General features: G+C 45.6%; 1 protein-coding gene across 1 annotated transcript in view; it reads right to left on the bottom strand.

The window, feature by feature from the left end:
* astn1 (astrotactin 1) overlaps positions 1-19747 on the bottom strand; it is a 2752121-nt gene that overhangs the window by 1043325 nt on the left and 1689049 nt on the right. The gene's annotated exons all lie outside the window — the stretch shown is intronic.

Below are 19747 nucleotides of genomic sequence, written 5' to 3'. Positions count from 1 at the left end.
TCCATTTGCATTGGTCAACAGCCAGAGTTTTCCACTTGTCATGATTGATGTTGAGGGCTTTCATGCCTCTTTTGACAACAGCCTTGAATCAGAGCTTAGGCACCATGCTGGTCTCTTGTCAAGAGTTACCTCCCAGTATAGCATGCTCTTGGGGATGTGCTCATCTTCCATCCTGTACACATGCCCACGCCAGCAAAGCATTCTTTGCTTGATTAGCACTAGCGTGCTTAGCATGATTGGCCTAGAAAGGATTACTTCATTGGTACTTTATCTTTCCATGTGATGTTAAGAATACATCATAGACACTGGAGGTATTGAGCCTTTTTTACTTTGTAGGTGTAGGTGTCCAGGCTTTGCTATCATAAAGCAATATGCTGTGGCTCCAGGCCTTGTAGATAAGCATCTTGGCCTAGTGGTTTAGTTTGTTGTTTTTCCATATCCATTTTATTAGTCTGCCAAAGTTGAAGGCTTTTGCTGACGGCTTCCAGGGGTGACTTGTTGAGTCTGATCACAGGCAGAGACATCAACTTCCTGTCCCATAACTAGACTTCTCTTGACATTGACATTGACATTGATGGTGAGGGAGAAAATGACACAGGCATGGACACAAACCATTGGAGCTGACCTTTCATCTGGGCAACCAGCGCAGCATCATCAGCATGTTGAAATCCTCTGATCAGGGCATGCTGCACTTTTGTCTTGGTTTCAGTCTTGATTGAGGAGTTTCCTGTCTGATCATGTGTGGAGGTACACACCTTCAACGCCAGCAGGGAAAACATAGGTTAGGAAGACAGCAAAAAATATACAGGACAAAGTTGGGGCTAAGACCCAGTCTGGTTTCACCCCATTCTTGATTTTAAACCTATCAGAGATGGAGTCATTGAACTGAATAGTGTCGTGCATATTATCATGGAAGGAGATAATGGGCCGCAACTTCCAACTTGCGTTGGAAAGTGCTGGCCCACAGGAATTAGAAGAAATAAATGCACACTTACCTGGTCTTGAAAATTATATTGACACTTGCGTTCACCAGAGCTGCTCTGGGCCTGCTTCGAAAGATTCCAAGCAGACCCCTGCAAAGTGTAGCTCTAGTAGATTAAAGAAGGCCATGACCCATTTTTTACAGCACTTGTTGCCGTAAAGCAGGTAAGTTTAAAGGGCCATGGAAATGGAAAGGCCAATTGGGGGTGTCGAGGGGCATTCTGGGTCAGAGGTCCAGGGGGAGGTGGGGTCGTGGGGGCCGGCCGGAGGTCTGAGGTGGAGTGGAGGGGGTTAGTCGGAAGTCTGTGGGGACGTCTGGGTGGAGGGGGTCAGTGGTGAGAAGGTCGGTTGAAGGTCCGGGGGGAGAATGGGGGGCGCAGTCATACAAGAAGACGGGGGAAGGGGTTTCCGAGGTATGGTGGGGGGGTCCAAGGGGTCCGGGGCAGAAGGCAGTTGGAGGTCTGGGGTGGGAGAGGCGGTTGGAGGTTGAGTGGGGTTCGTGTGGAGGGAAGGGAGTCGAGGGTCTGGGGGGTGATTGTGGGGGTGGGGAGGTCAGAAATATGGGGGGGCGTGCATGCCGGGGGTGGGGGGGTGCGCAGTCCAGGGCTGGTGGTGGGGGGAGTCTGATATTGGGTGAGGGTAGATTGGAAGTCTTTGGGGAGTGGGGGGATCTGAGGTCGGAGGCGGAAGTCAGTTGAAGGTCCGGGGGATGGTGGTGATAGAGGCTTGGATGTCCGTGTGGAGGGGAGGGTGTCTGAGGTCCAGGGGTTGTTGGAGAGTGTGGGGTGTCAGAGGTCCGGGGGGGGATGGGGGCTGTCGGAAGTTGGCAGGGGTTGGGGATGTGTTGGGGGTTGTTTGGGGTGGGGGTGTCAGAAGATTGGGGGATTGAGGGTTGGGGGTGTCAGATGGGGGAGTGGAGGGTGTCGGAGGTCGTTTGGGGTGGGGGTGTCAGAAGATTGGGAGATTGAGGGTTGGAGGTGGCAGATGGGGGAGTGGAGGGTGTCGGAGGTCAGGGTGGGGGTGTCTGAGGTTGGGAGTGGGGTGTTGGAGGTCGGGGGGATTGCATGCTTGTAGGTCATGGGGGTTGGGGATGTTGGACGTCAGGGGTGGGGTGTCTCAGGTTGGAGGTGCGGGGTGGGGATTGGGGGTGTTGAGGGATATCGAAGGTCGGGGTGGGGTTTGTCAGGGGTCGGGCAGTTGGGTGTTTGGAGGTCGGAGGTTTGGGGATATTGGAGGTGGGGGGATAATTAGAGAATCTTGTTGGGGCAGGAGGGTGTGTGTGGGGAGGGGTGTGCATTGTAGGGAGTCCCGTAGGGTTGACCTGTTTCTTTACAATAGTTACTCAGAATTTAGAAGAGGTTTTAATTCTTCTAACTTTTACTGAGTAACTTTCTCTTCTAACTGGCAGAGGCTGATCGTGTTCACAGTTCCAAGGTAGAGTTGTGTTTGCTGCTCTGTGCAGCTCTTCTTTTGAAGCTGATGTAGGGAGAAGATCACGCCTGCTGTGGATCTGCCTGCTTTGAAGCCACTTTGTGCCTCTGGGCATATGCTGTTGGTTAGTTGATGGATCCTTGTTAAACTGACTCTGGCAAGACCTTCCCAATGACACTGAGGAGTGAGATGCCTCTGGAGTTGTTACAATTCCCTCAACGCCTTTGTTCTTGTATAACTTGATGATGTTGTGTCGCATATATCCAGCGGGGTACAGCCTTCTCACAGAGGAGGAGGAGGTCATGGAGGTATGGCAGCAGGTGGGGCTTTCCATACTTGAGTAGTTCAACCGGTATTCTGTCCTCTCCAGGGAGCTGCTAGGGAGTCAATAGCCTTTTTGAGCTCAAGTAATGTGGGCTCTGCAGCAAACTCATACATGACAGGATGTTGCAGAAGATCATCAAGCACATGCAGAGAGATGTTGTCTCATGTAAGCATAGCTCAGAGTAGTGCTCTACTCAGTGGGCCAATTTCTTGTTCCTGTCAGTAAGTACTTACCCATCTGCAGGTTCCAAAGGAACAACTTTGGTGATGGTGGGGCCAAGGGCTCATTGATACTATCATACATACAGGAAAAGTTACCATTGTCAGGAGCAGTTTGTATTTCTTCACATAGATTGATCCAATACTTAGCTGTCTTCTGCACAACTGCCTTGGCTAGCATGAGATTGGCACATGTTTTAGGGTTAGGAGACAGGTAGTAAACCAGGTGAACTGCAGTCTTAGTTTCAATGACAGGAGTCATTTCTGCAAGATGGGTCTCGACCCCTTCCTGTTTCTTCCTTTGGCAACTGTGATCCCTGCAGCTTTGTAGATGATCGAATGCAGAGACTTCCATGGTTCGCCTGCATTACATGGTGAGTCCTCAGGTGGAAGGGACTGTCAAGAGCTTCTGAGAACTTCTGACATTTGTTGTCATCTCTCCTGCGTGGAACGTTAACGCTGATGTAGAATGAGCCATTAAAATTGGAATTAGGTGAAAAAGGAAAAATAAAGAAGGGAAGCTTAAGGTGAAGATTAAAGAAGAGAGTAGGAAAATGGCAGAGGGCAAGCTGTTATTGGAGCCAAATGAGAAAAGAGTGGAGGCGTGTAATGAAAAGAGGGATTTAGCATAAGTCATTGGACAGCTCATTATTCTAAGGTTTGCACTGTGCCTTATTAGCAAGTAATGCACTTAATACTTTTTTTGTCAATTCTATAATTTCTTTGCATATCTTTCAAACTTAGTGATGAAGATATAATGACCATCTGTTGTGCAAAACTGGTCTCACTACAAAGAAAGTATCCCTGCGCAATTTCTCAGCAATTAATAAACACTCGATTCCATTGCCCTCTCCCTTGCCACCGCTGTATTTCGAGGAACAGAAGTGTGGCAATTTCAGGAGGACAAAAAGATGTGCCAGGCTGATTTTGTTCTGGAACAAAAGAGGTTCTCATTGTTTCTCAGGAGCTACTTGACCCCAATACGACTGGGTGGCTAACTCCTTAGATCTTTGCAACATCACTTAACCGATTGAGTAATCTCTGATACTTCCAATGGACTTAATTTGGGCAGCTTCTGGCTCACCGTTTTGAAATAGAAGACCAGTAAATTGCTTGCCCACATCCTTCTTCTGTTTCATCATTTCATGTTACCAAAAGAAGACAGAGTTGGTGACATTTTTTTTGTGGTCAAGGTGAGCACTACTGTTTAAAATTGTGACTTAAACCCAATTCAGAAGAGTATCCTCTGCTGTGCTATTTCTCAAGTGGTCAAATCTAAGTGAGATCAGTTTAATGCTGCGATTTCACCTTCTCTAGGGACTGAGGAATCCAGTTAGAATGTTTTAATGTAATTTAAAAAAAAAATCAATCAATCCCATCATCCCTCCTAGCGCTTTTAGCGGTAGAGCAAATGTGAGATAAGGTAAATAAATCGAGGCTATATATGAACAACAGACCTGAGGAATGGGAAAAAATGGCCTAAGCGTTTTATAGAGGCATAAGCCTGAAGCCTCACCAAAATGCACAAATTATGTAATAGGTTATCTCAGGCCATGATAAGAATAAAAACAACCAGTTTTAACAGCAACTTACATAAACATAATGCCTTTAATATAGTAAAATGTCCTAACTTGACCCCAAGCCACACAAGGAAATATTGGGACAGATCTCCAAAAGATTGGCTGAAGAGGTTGGTTTTAAAGCATGTCTTAAAGAAGGAAACAGAGATAGCGAGCTAAAGAGAGGGAATTCCAGAACTTAGAATTTTGGCAGCTAACGGCACTGGCATCGAGGTAGACCAATTAAAATCAGGGACCCTCAAGAGGCCAGAATTGTCAGAGTGTGGACTTCATGGAGTGTTGCTGAAGGAGACTATGGGCGTAGGGGTCAGTGAGGCCATGGAGGGTTTTGAAAAAAATAAAGTGAACCTTCAAATTAAAGTGTTACTTAAGACAGAGCCAGTGTAGGTGAGTAAGCAAAAGGGTGATAGGTAAACAAGACTTGGAGTGGAACCATCCCAGATTTGCACTGTGTGGTAGCGGGTGGGTAAAGCAACATTCATGCTGTACCATCCCAAGCCCGCCACATTATTATGCATTCCTGGGATAAACGCTATTTCAATGCTGGGCAGGCTCTGATTCGCCTGCCTTGCCGTCACCTCATCACTTCATCACTCCACAGCCGTGCTCAGTGCTTCCAGCCCAGGACTGCAGCAAGCAAGACATGACCCCGAAAGGCAAGAAGACTGCAGCCCTCGAGCACCTTTTGGATGCTGTGGAGGCCTCGCTGTGATATCCTCTACCCCTGCTCTAGCCGCAGGAGGAGCAGCAACATTACCACTCTGGCTTGGTAGGCGATGGCAGTGGTGATCGGTGCCAATGCTGCACAGAAGAGGTTGGCCATCCAATGCAGATAGAGGATGAATGATCTCATCTGTTACAGCCAGGGCATGGCAGCCAAGTCATCATTCCAAACTCACACACTCAAGCCCATCACCCATTCACTGGTATCTCACTCACTGCCACCTCAACGGACATCACCACCCATTCTCACACACACACACCCTCACATCTCCATCTGGCCTCATCTCCTCTGGAGACTGCCTTCTCAGCCCTCACCATCTTGAGGCCGTTTGCACAGTTCAACACATGTTCCCACACACACACACCCTGGGTTACCCTCCTTCCCCAGTACAGCCCTTGTCCTGCAGCCTCTTCCCTTGCCTGAGGCCACCTCTCCCCCTTCCCCAAGCAAGCCCTAGCCCTGCAGCCATTGAAAAGACACCCACGTATGTCTGATCTGGTAGGTAGAGACCTGCGGTGAGCTCCCATAAAAGTGACGTGGTGCTGTCTGTGAAGCTAATGACCACGAGTGCTAACCGAAGCAAGGTAGGCAAACAAACCTTGAAGTCCCAAGTGAAATGCAGCCCGCCAAGTGCATATCAATTATGTGCTGTTGTGAAACACATCAGCGTGTTTCCCCACTGATGTGGGCAGGCGATCCAGCGGCGGAGTGGGGGGGGGGAAACGATTCTGATGACCTGGCCTAATAATGACGTGCTGATGTATTACAATGAAGTACCAGCAGTCCATGGCAGAAAGCGTGGCCTGCCATCGACAGTTTGAGCGGGCAATCGCGAACTGGTTTCACACCGTTGTGGAACTGATCACGCCATCAAACATGCCCGACGCACAGAAAATCCCGGCCTTGGTGTGAGTTAGGATGCGGGCAGGAGAGTTACAAATGAGCCTAAGTTTACGGAGGTTGAAAGATGGGAGGCTGACCAGGAGCACATTGGAACAGGCTACTCAAGGGGTAACAAAGGCATGGATGAGGGTTTCAGCTTTTGATAAGCTGAGGTGGGGTGGTGTCAGATGATGCCAGAGAGGTGGCAATGGGTGGTCATAATAATGGTACAGGTATGTGGTCAGAAGCTCTTCTCGGGGTCAGTATGATATGAATGTGGTGAATTTCAGATTTTTTGATAGTGAACAGCAATACAGACTTGCAAAGAGCCTGGGGAGCAGACACTGATCACTCCAAGATTTGTGTTCTCTGACATCAGAGAGTGCTCTCGAAGGTAATCAGAACCTGACAACCTTTTGTATTCTTTCCATATAATTCAATATAAATGGAAGGCCAACCAGTCACTGTAATAAAGCTTGGTAATATAAAACCTACTTATGCGTGAATTATAAGTGACCTATTGTTGCCAGACTAACAACGCTTTGTTGTGACAGTAACCACAGAGGAAATCTGGTCATTTCACATTGAGAATTCCATTTCTATGCTAAATCTGAGCTCAATCTAACAGTCTGGGCTGGATTCAAGGATCTATCTCAGAGCTGACCTGATCATGTGGCAAACCCACTGTATTAACCAGCAGCTATTATTGTAATTGTTTTTTTGAAAGTTCATTGTAAATGCTTACATCCTAGTGCACACCAAAAGAAAGAGACTTGCATTCATATAGCAATTCTTGTGACCACTGGAAATTTCAAAGCACTTTACAGCCGGTGCAGTGCTTTTGAAATGTATTCTTCTCCTTGGCAGTCCCTCCGAATTGAGGAAAACTTGCTTGCACTGTGGTTTGGTGGGTTCTGAGGTGGTTTTTACATCCAGTGGTGCAATTTGAAAACTCTGTCACATGAGGGGCAAGGTGGTGCTTGAAGGATTGGATAGGCGGGTTGTTTGGAAGTTTGTGTGGTCCCTCCAATGTCTTGACTTTGGCTTCTGCACATTCCTGACATGGTCTCCCGATGTGCACAGTGCCTTCTCCACCTTGGTCAGCACAAGCCAGGGTCTCCCATGAGTCGATGGGTATATCTGATCTCTTCGGGGATGCTCTTAGGACATCCCCTTTTGAAACGTAGTCAGTGCTCTAATATAGGAAACGTCGATAGGGAATGTTAATTGAGCACAAAGTCATGACGGGTTAAATATGGTGGTGTTGCCAGCCAATCCAGGAACAGAGCCATATGAAAAATTCCTTATTCATGAATCCACTAATATGACAACCCTATGAGAGACATTAATATTCCTCCAAGTTTCTTCTTAAAAAGTGAGAAAACAAATTAAGCAAATCGGTAAGACAGTGCAACTCAAAACATTGGCACTTCAAATAACAGATTCATTAGCTCAAAGTAGTTTTATTTATTCAATAAAAATAAATGACAATCCAGGGCTACAGTTGCAATTGACAAACATCTGGGACTATTGTGTGCGACAGATCTTATATAACTTGATTCATTGTCTTCATACATAATGCAAAGTTTGAAATAATTTAGTAAATAAAAATCAAGAGAAATTTAGCCCAAGTCACTCAGGTGTCTCAAACCATTTGTGTTACAGTTTCTCTTATTCATAATATAATCACCAGCTTTTACCTTTAACTGTGTTTTTGAGCAGCGTTACATGTTAGTGTTAAAAAAAAACAATTCCGCAAGCTTGTTCAAAATACTAGTGTTTAAGATAAAGGTACCTCAAGCATTTCAATATGGGTCCCACCCCAATACTTAAACAACTTTAGAATGACGCTGCAGTGCAGATCTGAGGGAGCACTGCACTGTTGGACAATTATCTTTCAGATCAGACATCAACATTGAGGCCTCACTTGCCAGCTCAGGTGGATTTAAAAGACCCTTTAAAACAATCAGAAGAGTTTGATGGTAGCGATGGAGGAGGGGCAGGCGGTTGAGGGGGTGTGGGGGGTGGGGGGTGGGGGGGGGAGGGTGGGGGTTGGATGTTGGGGGTGGTGTTGGGGAGGGCAGTGGTATCCTAGTCAACATATTTTCCTGAGCCAACACCACTGAAACACCTGTTTGTTGGGGCCTTGCTGTGTGCATATTGGCCACTACAGCTGCATACAGGACAACAGTTACTAAGCTTCAAAAGTAATTCACTGGTTGTAACGTTCATTATGACAACTGGAACAGAAACCGTGATATACAAATTCAACTTCATTCCTTCTTGCTGCAAAAGGCCAGAATTCCCAGTCAGCTTGTGATGGTGAGCAATGGGAAGTGACCAAGGGAAAATATCTATAGATACAAAAACAAATATATAAATATCCCATCATTCGTCAGTAAATGCTGAAATCAAGAATTACGAAGAACAAAGTGATTCCATGGAAATTTGGTCAAAAAAGTCTACATCACAGTTGGTCAGTGGGTACAGGCACTGGGCAGATTGGAATTAAGCTGTGCAAATAGACAAACCATCAGTTAAAGTTCCGAGTTCTAACCAAATTATCAATTTACTCTGCAACAGTGCTATAATTGGTTTCAAAACTTTGGGTTAAAGAAAGAAAATAATCAGCAAGAACGTGCATTCTGGATTGCCAGCCTGTGACCCTGGAGTGTGTGGGCATTGGGGTGCAGGCCAGGGAGATCTTAACCCTTCATAACCTTTGGAAGGAGATAAGGAAAGCTGGACACACAGTGGGCAGTGACTATGTAGTCACCAATGAAACCGCCTTTGGTGGCAGGAAGTGAAATCACTTCACTGGAGTTAGCCTTGGCCAGGTGGGAGCGCTCTTGTCTCTGGGTCAGAAAGTTTGGGGTTAAGCCCCATTTCAGTGATTTAAGCACCTAATCTAGGCTGTTGTTTTAGTGCACGACTCAGGGAGTGCTGCACTGTCAGAGGTGCTAACTTTCAGATGAGGCTATAAGCCAAGGCAGCCATAAAAGATCCCATGACAAGAAGAGCAGGGGAGTTCTTTTGGTATCCCCCAGCCAACATTCCTCCCTCAATCAACGTCACGTAAAACTACAGACTATCTGGTAATTAATTTCATCACCATTTCCTGGACTTTGTAGTATGCAAAATGACTGTTGTATTTTCCCAAAACACTAATAGCATGCCAAAAAAAAATAATTTGTTAGCTGGGAAGTACTTTGGAATGTAAGCATGTCATAAAAGGCACTATATAAATGTTATTACTTTTTCCTTCACACACAGTGGTCATTTAAACAAGGGAAATGCCTCTCATAGTGTGTTACAAGTCTATACCAGTTCCTATACATTATACATATTTTTCCTGCTATAGAAATTAATGTGCTACTTCTAGTTGCCTGGAAAATAGCTTGCATGTTTTTGATTTATTGCTCCTGTTAAGTAGAGCTGCATAATTACGTGAAACAAAAGTTAAATGAGGAATTAATCATTTTAAGAAAGAAAATTCTATTTTACACTTAACAAGATCATATTATTTTATTAATTGAAATATGATTATCATTTCCTTTAATCAAAATGAAGGTACTTTTCAGGTTAAATATGTAATTTTATATACATTTAAATTAAAGAAATATAATTTATTTAAAATACTAGTTCTTTTCCAGAGCCTCTTCCATAAGACCCATGTGCTTTTCACCCTTCACCCCAAGTAATGCAATACTCATTTTGCCTGGAAATGCAGAACATAAAATTGTCTCCCATTAGTGCCTGCGTGCGCCGGAAGACATTGGGTGGAACTGTCCGGGATTTACATTAAGTGTGGTAGCGGGTGGGAAAAAGAACAGTTTTCCCGCAATGGCGGCTTCTCACGCAGTATCATCCCAATCCCGCATTGTTAATCATGCATTCCCGGGAAGCATGTCGCTTCGATGGTGGGCGGGCTCTCCTTTGCCCACCAAGCCATCACCTCGCCGCTTCCTCACGCTGGGCGCCATATTTAAAGTGCAGCCATGTGCACACATCTCAGTGCTTCCAGCCAAGGACATCTGTATGGAAGACATGGCCCCGAAAGGCAAGACAACTGCAGCCCAGTGACCCCCCATGTCCTGGTTTAGTGACATGTCCCTCAAGTATCTTTTGGACGCTGTGGAGGCCCGCTGTGATGTCTTCTATGCCCAATGTGGCCGCAACAGGGGTAGCAACATCACTAATCTGGCTTGGGAGACGGTGACAGCAGTGGTCAGTGCCAATGACCTTCAAAAGAGAACAGCCACCCAGTGCTGCAAGAGGATGAATGATCTCCTCCGTTCCGCCAGGGTAAGTCACTCTTCTCATCACTCTCAACTCACACTTGCAAACCCACCACATATCTGCAGGGCCTTTACTCACTGCCAATTCAAGGGACATCAACATTCACTCTCTCACACGCGCCTTCATTGTCCTCATCCCGTCCATGGGACCACTCACCACCCACAAGTGCCAGGCATGCTTATCAGCTGGCCTGGCAGGCATCCCACCTACACTCTCCCAAATTGTGTTCATGCAGGGCAAGTTGGCACACAAGAGGGAGAGGTTGCAGACCTGTGGAGGAATGCTTGAAATCAAGGTCCTCACGGACTTTGTAAATAGTCATCCAGCCGGCAAAGATCAGGAACATTCCTGTGCTGATGGTGAGGTTGGCAGTGCTCTGCCAAGTGAGGATCCAGCAGACAACCATGCTGTGAGTCAGTTCCCCTGTTTCACTGGCCACTGCCATGCGCTGATTATCTATTGCTTTCGCAGGCACATCTGAGAAACAGCCAAGGAAGTCCACGACACAGGGCCTCCAATCAAGCCCCGCAGACACCTCAGAAGAAGGATCTGGAGGCACCCTCTTGAAGTCCCGTCACAGCACTCACCCACACTCTCCACCAGCGTACAGACGCACACCTCGGTGGGACCTAGCTTTAGAGTAGCCTCAGGATCACAATCTGGTGAACACATTGCACTTTCTGATCCATAGCAGCCAGTGGCAGGGGCTTCCCAGGTTCCTGGCACTCGGAGGACTGCTGGAGGCCAGAAATCTGCTGAGTCCAAGTTGAATGATGAGACTCTGGATTTGGACATACCTCAGTTGCTGGAGCTGCAAAGGGAAGCTCAGGCATATCAGGAAGGGATGTCCGCTGCACTCAGATTGCAAAACACAATGGAGGACTCGGTCTGTCTTCAGGCTGAGGTGATAGCGCCGGCATTGCAACGCACCGAGGTCAACAATGGTAGGTTTACGGTCCCCATGGAGACCTTCGTCCAGGACATTGGTCCTGCACTGCTACATGGGCTGACCCCCATCACTGACGCTGTAGTTGGCTTCCAACAGTGTCAACATGAGAGGGCTGCGGGGCGGCTCGATCTCACCTCAGCTTCCCCTTCTCCTCATGGAGTCAGCCAGGGGCCCTTGGGCACCCAAAGGGAGGAGGATCAGCAAGTGTACACCCCGGGGCCATCCAGCCAGGTGGCTCCAGGAGTGTACGGCCCATTCCCTCTACCCGTGACCCCAGCATCTCCAGTTTCACAGGCCGAGGAGAGTGCCACTATCACATGCAGGACTCCGAAAGCAGGTTAAGGACCTCCAGCTCTTGGGCCTTCAGAGGATGCCCCCCCGGGTCATCACAGACAGGGCGTAGCAGTCAGCAGGCTGCCTCCACCTCTGCTGTGGATGTTGAGGGAGCACTAAGATGTAGCGGCAGGGGCTCACTCCAATACATTTCCGACAGGGTTTCCCGCATCATGGCAGTGTGTTGCACCCTTCACAATCTGGCTATGCAAAGAAGTGTCCCGCTGCCAGAGGATGACCACAAGGAGGATGAGAGGGCCAAGAACCTCAGGAGGCTGCAGAGGGTCAGTATGAGCACGATGAGGAAGGAAGACGTGGGAGACGTGCCCGTGGGACGTTGATCGCTGACAGGCTCCAGGAAGAGTAAAGTTAAGTGAGGGAATATGGCCACATCTCTCCTAGCCCTCAGTGCCATTTTCTTTCAACTCAGGGGATGTTCACCCACTCACAGTGAGAACGAGTCCCACACTTGCGCTTCTGACCTCATCAATTGCCAGGCCACATGAAATTGCTTTGTTCCGTGGGCCCTGTGAGTGAGCTCACCCTGGGAACTGAGAGCCCACTTAGGAACAGGAGCCACGTGAGAGAAGACTTGAAGCCTTCGCCACCATCCAATGATACAAACACTGCTGTGACTGAGTTGTGGACATGCCTAGGGATCCCCTCCTCCCGTGCATGTCTTTTCTTCTGCCACTACCACTGAGGAGACACAAATGCCGCTAGATTATCAATGCTGATGAGCTGCCCTCACTCAATGGTGTCCTTGAGGGAGAAGGGTTAGAATCGCTTACATCACACACTTCCAATAAAGATTTAAACACATCTCCCTGACATCACACAAGGGTGTGGAGACTAATTCAACCGAGGTTGACATCAGAGGAATGTGAATCTCACAGTGGGACACTATCACTGGCTGATTGGATAACTAAACCGCAAAATAAGAGGATTCCAGGATACAAAATCACAACGCCTTCAGTTGACAGGAACATTCACACAACCATCAAATTTATTAACAAAAGTGCAATTTCTTTACATGTACAGCACACCCGTGACCCAAAAGTGACATCAGTTTTTCTTAATTTCCCTAACTCTACTGCTCCGCAGCAAAGGTGGAGGCAGCCTGCTGACTGCTACGTCCTGATGTCTGTGATGACCTTGGCAGATGTCCTATGGTGGCCCGCGGCTTGGAAGGCCTGATAAGGGTCGCCTGCTCAGGGGCAGAAGCACCCTTGGTGACCTGAGAAGCTGGAGTTGATGGGGTCACAGGCAGAGGGGGCTGTGAGCAGCTGCACACCCTTGGAGTCTCCTGAGAGGAGGGCCCCTGGGTGTTCAGCTGATGCTCATCCTCCCTGTAGGTGCCCGATGGCCCCGCCCTGACTCCTGCAAGAAATGGTGCACCTGGAGGGGGTTCAAGGTACCTCGTCCCTACATTCTGATGGTGCCCACCAGGGTGTGAGGCCAGGGAGCACAGGGCTGAGTGCAAATCCAGCAAGGCCTGCTGGACCAAGGTCTCCATGGAGGTCGCCAGCCTTCCCATGGTGAGCTCGAGGCGCTCGCTTGTCAGAGCCATGTGGACAGACTCCTCCATCATTCCCTCTGGTCTGCTGAGTGACTACCGAATCACTGCATGATGTTCCACGCCTGTCATTGTGACTCCAGCATAGATTTGGCAGCCGTTTCCAAAGGCTCATCATCTGTCTCGGACCGAACAAATCCGAGTGCTGAGACATGGGCTGATCCTCCCTCTGACTGCTGCGGGGACGTGTCAGTGAGGTGTTTCCCAGAAAGTGAACTGGAGCCTAATCTACATCCGTGTGTATCTCTGAACTGGCGGAGGGTGTGTGTGAACGCCTTTACAGTTCATCCAGAGCTTCCTCTTCGGATGAAGTCTGGGGGCTCGCACTGGTGGTGCTAGACTAGCTTGGGGGCCTTGATCTGCTGGTGCCTGGAAAATAGAAAATAGAGTTTCAGCTAATGAGCATTCTAGATAAGACTGCATGTGAATGTCAGGATTTGGTGAAGTGATGGAGCTGTGATCCACACTGTGTTGGTGGGAGAGGCCGATCTCCCCTTCCCCACAGGAACGATCGCAATGATGCCGGCCGTACCTCCCCTGGTCTGCAAGCTCTCATGCCTGTTGTGTGCCATCTTGTCCTGTATGAGGAAGAAAGAAAGTCATGTGATGAGAATGGTTGGAGCAGAGGTTGGGTGAGATGTGTGAGAGGTGTGGTGAACCCTGCTCAGAAGGGACAGAGGATGGATTGTGAGCAACATGATAGATGGGATGGTGGTGATGTGGAAGTCTCGGTGGGAGAATAAGTGTTGATATGTGTCCCCCGCTAATGGTTGCATGAGATCCCTGAAGAGAGTAGCCATTTGAGTGCATGATGCCATGATGAGAGTTTGATACTGCAGCGTGTTGAAAGATGACTTACCCTGGCAGAACTGATGAGATCATTCATCCTCTTCCTACACTTGGTGGCATTTCGGGCGCAGTTGCCAGCCATGCTGACCTGCTCCACGACGGTCTCCCAGGCTGGAGAGGTGAAGCTGCTGTGCTTCCTGCTGCCATCCCTGGAATAGGGCACGTGCCTTCGCACCTGAACCCCTCTGATCAAGGCTTGGAGGGTCTGGTGCGTGAAGCGGGGTGCTGCCTTCGCCTTCAGGCTCTTGGCTTTCCCCCTTCTGGCTGCCAGACATCTCTGGTGGGCTGGAGAGAGTGAGGTTGTGTGTTGGACTGGCCTTTAAAAATGGCGCACAGGCCTTTGAACCCACCACCTGACAGTGGCCGCGCCAATTGACTCCTGACCTGCCAGGTGAATCTGACCGATACACTCCTTTGCCTAATTAATGAGTCTCCAAGCGCAGAATCGGACACGAGTCCCTGCCATTCCGGACAGCAGGGTAGGCGCTGCCGAATCCACCCGCCAAAGCATTCAGTCTCATTTATGGACAACTCCACCCAACATTTTTCCCCTCACTTATTGCACTTCAATACTTCAGCCCATTTTAGTTTCTCTTCTTACTGAAGGGTATGCTACATTTCTGGGGCTTCTGTAGATACTTCTTTTGTGTTCTGCATCAAAGACTACTCCGCAAGCAAGCCATTACTCCTCCAAAATGGTGCAACTCTATTTTCACAATATTCGGTTTGGTAGCATTGCCTGCATGATTGACTCATTGAAAATACCAGAGGCCATTTTACTCACTTAAAAATCCATGCACTCACATTGGGTTATAATCGGGCTCTCGCAAAATGTTAGCCTTGATTCAGCAAAAGCCCTTTCACCTCTGAGTCAGAATTTCATAGGCAGGATGTTATGGCCCAATTGCAGCGGGGCTGGGGCTGTAAAATGCGGTGAGGCGTTCGATGGTGCATTGACTTCATCAGGGCCGGTAAATCAGGTTATGGCATTATTTGGGCAGGGCAGATCAGCCTTTGGTGTCTTGACAAATATTTATCCCTCAAATAACTAAAACAGATTATTTAATCATTATCACATTGTTGCTTGTGGGACAGTGCTGTGCACAGATTGGCTGTTGTGTTTCCTGCATTACAACAGTGAGCACAATTCACTGGCTGTAAAAAGTGCTATATAATCAAAATCTTGCTCGTTTGTCACTGCTATTGGGTCCTCAAAATCTGGGCAGATAAGGTGGAACACTTCATTGACACTCTGATAATTCTGAACCTAGACCACTATCCTCACCAAGTCTCCATGCCATAGGAAGAACAGGAGTACAACAGGCTTATTTGTATCCTTTGAAGTTAAAACTGAAGTACAGAAAATCAAATATTTAACATTGACAATTAAGTAAAGCTGTCATTGGGTTGTAGATTTAAGGCAAAGCATCTGCCTTCTGCCATCAAGTTATACAAAAGATGTGTTAAGAGCCTCTCAATAAAAGCGAGTCACAAATCTATGTCCAATTCCAAGTTGCTTTGTGTTCCCTCACTAACTTCAGGCAAAAACAAGTCGATAAGTAAGGCTGCAAATACAATATTGTCATAACAATGGTAACTATTCCCCCTGCAGCATTCTGCAGGAGGGCTGCACATTTGACAGTTGAATATGGTTTCTGTCCCGCAGCATATTTGAGTTTGAAACATAATTTTCAAGAGAAAGTATTTCACCCACAGAAATATAAAGAAAGAAACACAATACAATACTCAATTTCGTGAACATGTGAAGAAATCTTGAAGCTTCTCGCCCTGAAGACTGCATACACTGTTTTTGTCCACTTCACTTTTTGCAAAATTTCTTGCAGAATATTGTACTGAATTGAAACTACACTCATTTTTTTCCCAAAAAATCGCTGTGGTATTGTTTACATTTCATGGCTGCTTGTTGTATTTTTGAGGAAAATATTGCAACTAACATGCTGAAATGGATGTAATCCACTGTTTAGTGCAAGGGTCAATTAAGTCCATGAACTGTATTTCCTGCAAGAGAGATTATTTCAAAATATCTATTTTTGAGAAGGTAAATCTGAGTTTGAGAATCTGCTCTTTATCATGTAACTGACGAAGTCACCAGTTTTAAATTTCATCAAGCATCAGGTAATATATTACTAATGAGCTCAAAATACATAGGTTCAAAATTGTTAGATAAAGCATTACAAAAGCTGCAAACATTTCAGCCATTGGACAAGTGGTTTGCAATTTTGATGCCCACACCGAGGCAGCAGGCTTCACTTTCCTTTTTGATCTCCTCTTGCTTGAAGGAGTTACCATAGTTTTCATTCAACCCCTCACCAATTGCACGACCAGCAGACTGTTCAGAGCACAGATCTAACCAATTGCCTCCCAAGGAAAATCAGAATGCAGGTGAGGTGTGGGAGAAGCAATTTTGTCCTGAATCGCTTCCTGATCTACTCCTAAATTATCAACTTACATCAGACGGTCTCTGACAAACTGACGCCAAGCATGTATTGAATTGGTTAACTTTTCAAGAAATCAGCAGTAGTTTTGGAACTAAAAGTTTATCAGACAATACTGAAGATAGAGATGTGTTATTGAAATACTTAATTTCAAACCACATGTTATAGCTCACTGGGAATTTTAATGTTTAAAATTTAAGTGCAGAGGCTTTGTTTTAATCATTTAATTTGAAAAATAAAATTGACGACACGTGTACACTTTGTAAATGTGCTTCCACAATTGGACTCATTCTATATTCACCCTGCTGTGAATGGATCTTTTACCCATTTGCGTGAGTGGATCAATTAGATAGGATTACAAAAAGGATATACATCAATCCATGTTTATGCTCCACTGGAGCCTTCCCCCACATTTCCTCATCTAAATCCACCATCACAACCTTCTGTTCCCTTCTCCCTCAAATGCTTGACTGCTTTCCCTTAAATGTATTTATACTATTCATCTCAGTAACTCCCTGTGGTTGCGGGTTCCACATTGTCACCACTCTTTGGGTAAAGATATTTTTTCTGCATTCCTTCTTGGATTGTTTGGTGATCATCTTATATTGATGTCCTCTAGTTATGCTCTTGCTCATAGGAGGAAACACTCTCTCTGTATCCACTCTATCAAAAGCTTTCATAATTTTCAAAACTTCTATTAGGTCGCTTCTCAGCCTTCTTTTATCCAGGAAAATAAGAGACCCCAGCCAATCAATTCTTCCTTGATATATATACCCACAAATTGTAAATCTTTACACGACCTTGTAAATCTTCTCTCCAGTGCCAATATATCCCTTTCAGAATATGGGTACCAGAGCTGTATGCAGTGCTCTTAGGCATGTCCAACCAAGGTTTGATGCAGGTTTAGCATAGCTTGCCTACTTTCCATTCTAGAAATAAAACCTAGTGCTTGGTTTGCTTTTTTCTTATGGCTTTGCTAACTCATGATGCAATTTTTACTGATTGGCGTATTTGTGCTCCGAGATCCCTTTGTTCCTCTACTCCAGTTAGACTTGCTCTTCCAAGTAAAAAGTGACCTCCCTATCAAAATGTACTAGCTCGCACTTTAATAGCCAATTGTTTGCATGTTCTGCAAGTTATTAAAGTCCTCCTCAGTATTAACTATCCCTTCCAATTTTGTGTCATCCACATATTTATAAATTGGGCTTTTGATTACAAGGTTCAAACCATGAATATAATTTGTGAACAGCTGTGGTCCTAGCACGGATCATTGTGCAACACCGCTTCGCACTTTCTGTCACTCTGAATACCTTTACTTCTACACTGCTTTCTGAGTTGAAGTTAGCTAGCAATCTATTCTGCCACTAGTTCTCTCACTCCACATCATCTGACCTTATTCGTTAGTCGACTATGGGACAACTTATCAAAGGCCTTTTGAAAATTCAATCAACCAAATTTGTTTCATTACAACAATCTCGTCTCTCTGTTATCTCCTCAAACAAGATTTTCCCTTTTGAAATCTATGCTGACTATTCATTATATTTCTCATTTCTAGATGTTTTTCTATTCACTCCTTTAGTAAGGATTCCATTATTTTTCCATCCACTGACTGGCCTATAAATGCCAAGACATGTTCTGTCCCTTTAGATATAAGAAGTACATTAGCTATCCATTAATTCTCTGGCATGACACAATTGTCTCATATTATTAAATATGAGTAGTAATACCTCTGTTATCTCTTTTCTAGATTCTTTTAAAATATGTGGATACAATCCATCCAGATCAGGGGCTTTATCCTCTTTATCCCTTTTTTATTTTAAATACACTTATCTCAATGCTCTGCTTACCAACCAATGTCATGTCCTCCTGTTCATCTCCCTAGTAAATACTGCAGCAAATTAGTTATTTAACATTTCTGCCATTTCTCTATTATTACCTGTAGTATTATCCTGTCTATCCCTTAATAGTCTTAATCCCATCATAGCTTTCCTTTTTTATTGGCGTACCTCTATCATATTTTACTTTTTTTAATGTTCTGTGATAATGTAATTTCATAGTTCCTCTTTGCCCTCCTTATTATTTTTCTGACTTCTCTTCTAATCTCTTCGTATTACCTCTTATCATGCACTCCTCTGCCGTCAATGTACTCAATGTATGCATATTTCTTAACCCTTAATTGCTCCCTTATGTCTTTATTTATCCATAGAGTCCCATTAGTGTTTAGGTTATTCTGTTCTTTTAGCAGAATATATTTTTCCTGCACTTTGTTGACCACCTTTTAAAATAGTTCCTGTTGCTGTTATACATTGTTGTTTTCCAATATTGTTGCCTTTTTAATTTTCCCAAGTTCCATTCCTAGCCCTTCAAAATCAGATTTTCTCCAATTCATTAATTTAGATTTCATTGTGCTTAAGTTTTTCTCTATCATCATCTTAAAGCATATTATATTATGGTCACTACTTCCTGGATGCTTCCCTACTTTTACTTTCTCTTATTTACATTCCCCATTACTTGCCACTTCTCAGCAATAGCCTGGAATATCTTCCAGGTCTTGCTGCATTTGGACATGGATTGCATTGGTCCATGGGTGACCCTCATTCCAGGGACTAAGTTAGAGAACCTTCCCTGTACTACCTTCAATGCAAATATATCCTTTCTTAACTATGGAGACCAAAATTGCACACATTATTCCAGCTGTTGTCTCACCAAATCGCTGTGCAATTATAACAAGACATTTTTACTCTTGTGCTCCATTCCTCTTTCAATAAAGGCCAACATGCTATTTGCATCCTAATTACTTGTTGTAACTGCATGCTAACTTCCTGAATTCCTTGTAGTTCCTTGATGGGCACCCAGGCATAAACCTTCTTTAGATTGACAAATAGATCTTCATGTTCCACTGGCCTTCCCAATATTTTCCCATTACTTGTCTCAAAATAATAATGACATCGGTGATGCTTCGTCCAGGCTACAACCCGAACTGACCTTCATGGGTTTCCACAATTTTGCTCAGTCTCTGGTCCATGACTCTCTCAATACCTTGAAGGTATGTGGTAGGAGTTTAATTTCTCGGTAGCTTTTATATCTTCAATGCCTCCCTTTCCTTTGTCTTTTGTACACATTGTAGTATTTTTATTCCTTAAT

The sequence above is a fragment of the Carcharodon carcharias genome, chromosome 16, assembly GCF_017639515.1.
Source record: "Carcharodon carcharias isolate sCarCar2 chromosome 16, sCarCar2.pri, whole genome shotgun sequence".
Taxonomy (NCBI): domain Eukaryota; kingdom Metazoa; phylum Chordata; class Chondrichthyes; order Lamniformes; family Lamnidae; genus Carcharodon; species Carcharodon carcharias.
This window is presented reverse-complemented; position numbering and strand designations above follow the sequence as displayed.